The sequence below is a fragment of the Trichechus manatus genome, unplaced genomic scaffold, assembly GCF_000243295.1.
Source record: "Trichechus manatus latirostris isolate Lorelei unplaced genomic scaffold, TriManLat1.0 scaffold00022, whole genome shotgun sequence".
NCBI lineage: Eukaryota > Metazoa > Chordata > Mammalia > Sirenia > Trichechidae > Trichechus > Trichechus manatus.
The window spans coordinates 9782463-9791181 of NW_004443958.1; the positions used below are offsets into that span (position 1 = coordinate 9782463).

At 43.5% G+C, this 8719-nt stretch overlaps 1 protein-coding gene and 1 pseudogene across 1 annotated transcript in view; both read right to left on the minus strand.

Moving 5' to 3' along the window:
• HAS2 (hyaluronan synthase 2) overlaps positions 1 to 4340 on the minus strand; it is a 28507-nt gene extending 24167 nt beyond the window's left edge. The window contains exon 1 of the mRNA XM_004372979.2: positions 3843 to 4340. The gene's annotated coding sequence lies outside the window, so the exon portion shown is untranslated. The remainder of the gene's footprint in view (positions 1 to 3842) is intronic.
• A 3435-nt stretch (positions 4341 to 7775) lies between these two features.
• Positions 7776 to 8719, minus strand: part of LOC101357701 (centrosomal protein of 63 kDa pseudogene) — a 17534-nt pseudogene continuing 16590 nt past the window's right edge.

Genomic DNA, 8719 nt, shown 5'->3' on the forward strand with positions numbered 1-8719 from the left:
AGAATGGTTATTTAAAGACTCTTTTGAGTACACTTTTTGTATGATGAATTCCATGAAGATGTGAACTATATCTTGTTCACTTTTGAAGAATTTGTAGTAAGGCTGTATGCACTTAAGAGGTATTCATTAATAAGTATTTAATTTAAATTTATTGATTTAATTTAATAAAATATTTAACAGTATTATATTGATCATCTAATTGATTCATATATAAGTAACATTTTTCTAGATTGTGGACAAAGATATATATGTGTTATATATACATAGATATACACACACATACATGTGGTTATATATATAGAAGCCCTGGTGGTGCAGTGGTTAAGAGGTTAGCTGCTAACCAAAAGGTTGGCAGTTTGAATCCACCAGCTGCTCCTTAGAAACCCTACGGGGCAGTTCTACTCTGTCTATAGGGTGGCTTATGAGTCAAAATTGACTTGGGGCAACAGGGATATATATATGTAGTTATATACATAGTTACATATATTGTCTCTGCGTGGTGCGTATGGTTAAGCACTCGACTACTAGCCAAAAAGCTGGCAGTTTGTACCCACCCAGAAAGGTCACTGACTTGAAAACCCTATGGAGTAGTTGTACTCCGTACACATGGGGTCGCCATGAGTCAGAATTGACTGGACGGCAACTAACAACTATATATATACGAATTCCAAATAGATGGCAATTCAAAGCTTGATTAATTTAAGGTTATATGCAGTGGGATGATACATTTTCTATAGAGATTGCTGCTAGAAAGGAAAGGGTTAAAGCCAAGTTGGAGTGATGGCAATGAGTTTTCAACAGGGAGCTGTCCCCCACTCAGCTGTCATACCAGCTGCCACTGGCTCTGTCCTTGCAACTTCTTAGAGGACCATCGCCTGGGTATGCAAGGGTAAAATGGAGAATCCAGAAAGAGACAGTGAAGTTCATGCTCTGTTCTCCTATTACCTTAGCTCATCACTCCTACTTAATGCAAGAGCCGGGAGACTAATAATGGAACAAAACTACTTGTTCTTAGATTAAAAATGTAACTGTATAAATATAACTTTGCCAAAGGGAATCTCCACCTTGATCTGTAGACAAAAAAAAATTTTTTCCCCACAATGGCAATAATAGATAATAAATGAATGTGTGAAAGCATAAAGCCTGTGTTTACAAATTCAAGAGAATTTTGTTTTAACAATTTTTAGCTGATAAGAAACTCTTGTGTGAAAAAAGTATTCATAGGATTCAATATTGTGAGGTGATATTCTATAGACCTAAGAAAAATGATTGGCTCCAAGCTAACTTACTTTCTAGTAACGATTTCTTATTCATTTGTTGCATAACTCCTGTTTTCCAGGAAGGTAGCTGACTAAGTATCATCTTTGCTTTGTGGAGAGTGACATTCAAAGTTGACACTAATCACTAATTTGTTAAGTCCTTGAATTTTTTATAAGTTGCATACCTTTCTTTAGTAAAGTAAGCATTCAATTCCAGCTACAATACAAGTAACTCAGGTAACATACATTTGTCAATATATTTACATTTTTCTACATACCCCCCACTCAAGTAATACATTAATAAGAAAAAGAGAATAGAAAGGAAGATATTCTAGTCCCAGTGTTTTAATCTTGAAATGTCCATCTAGGATATTGTATTATTTGTTGGTCCAACAACTGGAAAGACACACGCATTATATACATACTACAATAGATACTTTGCAATTCTTAAAGCGTTAAACTGTAACTGAAAATATAAATTAAAAAAAGGGAAAAAATAAAACTAGGAAAACCTTTGGAAGAATCTAATAGGTATTGGAGAAACAGTATCTCTTCCTATAAGCTTGTGAAGCCTCTAAAAAAATGTAGTGAAAACTAATAAAAATGAATGTGTCGACTTGCGAACATTGAAATAAAATGAGAAAAGTTTAGAATTTAAGAGTTCTTTTCAACCTAATTCTGTAAATTTTAAAATTGTCTTGTTCTAGACCATTCTATATAAAAATATTATTTAATTTTAAATCTGGCATCATCTGCATACATTTGAATATGGGTTAACGTTTAAAAACTTTATTCTTAAAATGATCTTTAAGAAAAAATGATAATCCGGTTTAACAGCTCCAAAGGTACATTATCATATGCGGTGAGAACCAGCCTTGAAAGCTACAATGGGCAGTGAAGTGGTTCTGCCTCTTGTCAGCCTCCTCCGTTCTTCAGGAAAGCCCAACTACAACTTCCCTCACTTTCGTCTAATGCTGAGCTGAAAATCTGTATAGACTCTGGCCTCCAGTTTGGGGAAGCCCTTTGTGGCCAATCAGGGCTTCCCGATCTATTGCGTCACACCTCCCCCCTGGGTGTGACGTCAAAGGCAATCCCAGCCCAGCCACGTGGGTTAGAGAAGTGTGGCGTTTTTGGGCAACTGCTCGTGAGACACTTCTGGGTGGGGAGCTGGACAGGGCGGGGCCTGTCGCAGCTGGCTCGCCTCAGGGGCGCGCGATGTCCGCGAGTTCAAATACTCAGGCTGGACGTTTGGGGGCTGGAAGGAGAGGCGCTTGAGGAAGCTAGCACCTTCGGCTGTGTAATAGGACCCAGGTCTTGTAAGCCCTCCTCCCCAGGCACCGCCTCTCCGTTCTCAGCTCCTCTTTCTAGCCTTAATTATCCTTTCAGCGCCGTTTCCCCTCCGCTATTTCCTGGGCCAGAAGAAGACTCTCTCGCCTCCACGTTCACGCCCTCGCACAGCTCCTCCTTTCAGACTCGCCTTCTAGTTCACAGGGACCCATTTCGGAGCCCTAGTTCCTGCTGGGCGGGAACCCGCGTGACGAATTCTGCCCAAGGTGTTGATTATCCATCCCAACCCAGCCTCTGGCTCGCCGCCCACCTCCACTCAGTTCCCGCGGCCCCCCGCCCCGTCCCCGAGCTGGGCGCTGGGGCGGCATCCCCAAATCCCCACGCGACTGTGCCCCGCGCTGCAGCTGCAGAAAGCAGCGCCGCCGTGCTCGGTGCCACGTCGGAACTGGCTCCCGGGATGCTGCAGCTGCGTGCGCAGAGAGCGCGCGGTCCCCACGCATGCCTGCCCACCGAGCGCTGAGAGGAGGGATGCGCGCCTTCCTCCCGATCCGCCTGCCAGTGCCACTGCCAGCGTCAGGGATCCCCGGCCCGAGTCGGGCTTCCGGAGCTGCCAGAGCCTGGAGACCCAGCCTGACATTTTAATGGGAGTGGGGGGTGCAAACCTGGGAGGCCCGGAAAAGAGGGGGGAGTGGCTGACCGCGGCCGGTAGCGGCGGGGAGGTGGCAAAGACCCTCCTTCTCTGGGGTCCCAGTTCTTCGGAGACGGGAGCTGGGATCGCTTAACCCTTTGCATTCCAAATGAGAAGCGGACTTCTCACTTAAAACTACAACGCGCTGGGCTGTGCCAGAGCTGGCTCCACACAGTGTGTGGGAAAAAGAGGGGAAGGGATGGTAAGTGAAGGGGCGGCTGTGCGGAAAGCATTTTCCTTACACAGTGGAAATTCTTGTTTCCTGACTCTGGAGCCCCTCTGCAGCTCCAGAAGATGCGGAATGGAAAAGTACATCCCTGAGACGTGCGGTCTTCTCTAGTCTGGGAGGCTACCTGTGTGCCCAGACACAGCGGGTTTCTGGGGAGCGCTGCAGGGATGGGGACAGTTCAACAGACAGGGATGTGCTGCTAAGCCTGTCAGTGAGCTGAACTATCCCCTGGTTTTCAGTCTGCTGGAAATTTTCAGACTTCAAACTTTTTCTACCGAAAACGGGCATTTTTAAAAAAAATCACCTGTGTAATTTCTTCCCTCTCCCTGGCCCATTTGAGGAGCCTCATCGTTCACCAAAGCGCGCCAGGGTAACATACCTTGTTCAGCTTTTGGTCATAAAGTCGTCCTCAATCTATCTGTGTGGTCCCGGAGGGTAGGTGGCGAGCAGTTTCCAAAATTGAGGTAATAAGAGATCAGATGAACTTGAGACGACCGGCCAAAAAGAATAAAAAAATTAAAAACAACATTTAAAAAGGATGGGGGAGCCCTAAATGCTTGGTTCTTCCCACTTTTCAGGGAAATTTCTGATTTTCTTTACTATTTCCGTTGCACTTCAGCCTTTTTTCTTTCTGTTTTTTTCTTCTTGCTTTTTTTCTTTCTTTCTTCTTCCTTTCTCTCCAGTCCCCGTCCCCCGATATCGGAAAGTCTTTTTTCCGGTATCACAAAAAGCCGGGTGAAGACTCAGCAGAACCCAGGCAGCATCGGGAGAAAGTCTTTGGTTGGGGCTGGTTCAAGTCCCTGGTTCAATGGGCTGCTAGCAGCCAGGACTGGCTAATTCTTTCCAGACGTTTTGACTTCTCCTTCCCCGCTGTTGTTGCCTTTCTGCCTCCTCCAACTTAAGGGGGTCTTAACAAGTGAGCTGATGGGTGTTTTAATAGGGCGGAGGAGGGAGTGGGGGTGAGGGGAGTGGAGAAGGGAGGTGCGCACTGGGGAGCCCGGAGGGGAGGGCACTGGGAGGGGGCGGGGGGAGGCGGGGAGGGGAGAGGGAGAAGGAGACATTGGCCATTCAGAGCATTGCTGAACTGGAGGCCGGTTCCCAACTCCAATGAATTCAATTAACTTGATTGCTAACGTGTGCAGAGAAAGGCAGTGCACGCATGCTGGCCACCGCTTGATTGCCTCTTCTTCAGCGGTGGAGCCTGGAGGGCACGCTTTTTAGAAATCCCTGAACTCCTGTCTGAGTTACAGGGATCCCATCGTTGCGATAAACTCCCTGTCGTGTTTAATAATTTGTTTTAAGGCCAAACGGTGCCATTCGTCCAAGTGATTGCTCTGGGAAGTTAATAGCGGGGAGGGGTGTGTGTGTGTGTGTATGTGTGTGTGTATGTGTGTCTGTGTCTGTGTCTGTGTGTCTGTGTGTGTGTGTATGTGTTCGCATACCTGAAGGTTCCCAAAGCTAACAGGGACTCTAAAAAGACGGGCGACTGGTCTACCACTTATTAACCCTTTCTTCCCGCCAAATTAGAAAATTCTGAGCTGTAGACAAGTGTCAAAACGTCCATTACACTGAAATTACCGCTTTGGGTGGGCTGAAAAAGTAGAAAGTAATTGCATTTTTGTGCTCAAGCTAGTCCCCTGAAGTAAAAATATGCAAACACTGCACACTGAAAATAAAATAAAAATCGACCTCTAGAGGACTTGAAATAGCCCGCTTAAAAAATATAGCCGTCTCTAACGAAATGGCTGAAATGGCTTTTGCCTTTTGCAAATCTTCTACGAAGATAACGACTCAGATACTTGGCTTCGATGGTCTTTCCTCGTCTTTCTTCCAATGACCCAAAGCTGTGAAGATTTAGTGTTATTCTCGGTTACTTTCTTCCCCGTTTTTTTTTCTTTCTTTTTGGTTCTTGCCATCAAACCTCCTAATGACTTAAAATGGACAGTAGGTGGCACTGTTTAGGAAAAAATAAGAGTTAGTTTACACATTAACTGGCTTGGTCTTTGGAGATTCCACTGAAATATTAGAGGGTAAAACAGATTTCTTTACTTTTTTTTTCTTTCCTTTCCAAGGTTTCTCTGAGGTGATGACTGCTTTCAGACTCGACCAGGCCTTGAAAACTGGGTTCTTGCCCCTTATTACATATATTGGGCAATAATGAATAAGTCCAAACAGAAAAATTGGGGGAACTGGGAGCAATGGCAGCACGTCTCTCAGGATGTGGTGTCTGAGGGATGTGATTAGGGGTCAAGAAATTTATTGCAAAACCAGGTAGTCCGCCAATGCAGTCCCCAGAGGCCAACCTGCAAAGTACCTGCATTCGCGCATTTCCATCCCCCACCCCCACGCCCCCACCCCCGCCTCAACACACACCCGGCTTTTACACTATTGGGAAGCATTACCTTGTCCTGATGACTTCACACGGCTCCAGGGAGACCCACTTACTCATTTCCCCCAGCAAACCTTCATGGCTTCAGCCTTTTTTTGAACCTTGCCTTAGGTGGCTCAACTCTGGAGGGACTGGCTTAAATTTCAGAACTCAATTTCCTCCCACTTAATCAGACTCAAGCTTCCTGATTTTTATTTTTATGGTAGACTTTTATGCTAAATGATAACTTGAAATATAGTATTTAACGTCTTTTTCTGTGGTGGAGCAACGGTTAAGCACTTGGCTACTAACCGAAAGATTGGCAGTTCAAACCCAACCAGTGACTCTGCCGGAGAAAGACCCAGTGATCTGCTTCTGTGAAGATTACAGCCTAGAAAATCCTATGGGGCAGTTCTACTCTGTCACATGTGGTTGCTATGTGTCGAAATCGACTCTATGGCACCCAACAACAACATTCCTATATTGAAAGTGGATTTAACTGATTTAGGGGTAGGGTGGAAATTGTGGATTGTTCCCTCAGAGGGACACTTAACCTTCCAGCTCTAGGCATCCATGAATATTATATTTAATGCAGGACTGTGCCAATTATTGCTTAGGAGAATTTAACTGTTACTGGTCGTGCAGTGGTTAAGTGTTTGGCTGCTAGCCAAAAGGTCAGCAGTTTGAACCACAAGCCGCTCCTTGGAAACCCTATGGGGCAGTTCTACTCTGTCCTATAGGGTCACTCTGAGTTGGAATCAACTCTTTGGCAATGGGTTTTTTATGCTAATAGTTCAAGCAAGGAGAACATTTAGTAAAACTGGGTTTCTTTATTAAACAAAAACATGTATGTTGTTTCTTCCCTTAGAATTCATGGCCCATAAAGCAAATGTAAAATATTCCCTGAGAATGGATGAATATGATGTACATCCATGCATTGCTATCAGTCTTTCCCCCTAAGAGAACAGAGACTAGGTTAGCACCATTCAAAACCAGAGGTAAGAGCTTCACGAAGGCAGAGAACTGTACCCAGCCGATTTTGTTTCTCAGAGAGGGGACCCAGAATAAGGGGCCTTAAAATCAAATCCTTTGTGATCCTGAAAGCCTATTTCACCTCTCTGAACTTTCATTTCCTAGTTAATAAACAGTGAAAATGCCTATTCCACAATTGTTAAGATGATTGAACATATTAAATATGGTGAGAGCCTAGCATAGTGTCTGTTACATTGTGGGTATCCAAAAAACGCCAGTACCTGGGTTTCTATTAAGTTATTCTTGGTAAGCATTAACTACCACTTCATCCTATACTCTCTTATTTGACCTACTTCTGGTTCCCCTCACTGACTCTCATAGATTGCATTATTCTGTGTGCCCACAGACAGTGGTGTCATGAGGGGTGACGTCACCCAGGATAACTCATAGTGTCACCCCCCGCATTGCTAATTACCACAATATTGTAGCTAAAACACCAGAAAATTTGACAAAATCAGCAACTCTAAAAATACCAGCAGGAACAAAAACAACAGCGGGTATTTGCTTGTAGTGTGTGCAGACCAATCCATGTGATTCGAAGCATCATTCTAATTGGATCATAATTAAACATCTCTGACCGGAGTGCATTATAAGGTACAAAAAGTAAATTAGCATAGAGTATTAGCCTTGTAGGTAAAGTGATACATGTAAGCTGAACATAAGAAAAATGTTTTTTTTTTTCTAGCAAAGAGGTTTATTCTTACAAGTTATTGCTGGAAGAAGTCCTTCAAATAAATTAGTGCAGTGAAAATGACTAACAGAGTAATCAAATGTTCAGATTTCTTCACAACTGCTTTAGTATGTAGCATCTTCATAATTTTTATCTGCTCACGTTTTTAAAGAGCTGTGACTTCAAAAGACAGTAACACTTCGGTTTTATTTTTATTTCCAAGCCTGTGATTTTTTAAGAGGCTACTTGAGAGCTGTGAATTGTTTCACTGTCTTTTTACTCTCTCTTTTCAGTTCTTCGATGTGGGCATCCAGACACTCTAGAATATGATGAGATCTCAGTTCCTCCTTTTCCAAAAATCTTGTAGCTATTGAACCAAGGGGAGATACAGGCAAAGGACACCCACGTAAACCCAATTCCAATTTCATCCCTGTTTCAGAAAGATGACGATTTTCTAACTTGAGTGACTCCAGCTGATCCAAAGTCTCCTTGTGCTCTATTGCTTTTTCTTCTGCCTTCTGTATCTCTGCTTTGAGTCGCTTTCCCATGTCTGAGGAAGAACCTTTGGTGGAAGCAATAGTAATGTCTCGCTGATGCGACTCCCGAGTTAGCTGGGAGATTTCCATCTTCATTCCTTCTAGTGCAGAACTGTAAGTTTGTTCAGCCTGTAAAATCTGTTCTTTCAATTTTTTAATCTCTGCTCTGTACTCATTGTTATGTCCTTCCATCTTCTTCAATTCTTCATATTTTTCCATTAATTTTTGACTCAGTTGTTTACATATTGTACTCACAGATTCCAAGCTGCCTTCAAGATGGGTCACCTCTGCCTGCAGAAGTTCCTCACTAGTGTGGGTGAAACCCAGCTGGGAGAGCACATTTTCTAAGTCCCCTCACCCTTGGGAGTTGCACCTCCTTTCCGACTGAGGCTCTTCCAGTGACCTAAATTTTGCTTGTAGCGTCTCCTTTTGAAGTCTTGCTTCACGGATGAAATTTTCTTGCGACTGAAGTGTTGCTTTCAATTCTCTCTTCTCCTCTCGTAAAATCTCTAACAGTTTTTCAGATGCTTTCAATTCTTCATCTTTTTTTTTTTTTTTTTTTTAATATTTTATTGTACTTCAGGTGAAGGCTTACAGAACAGATAGTTTCTCATGTAACAGTAACACACATGCTGTTTTATGACATTGGT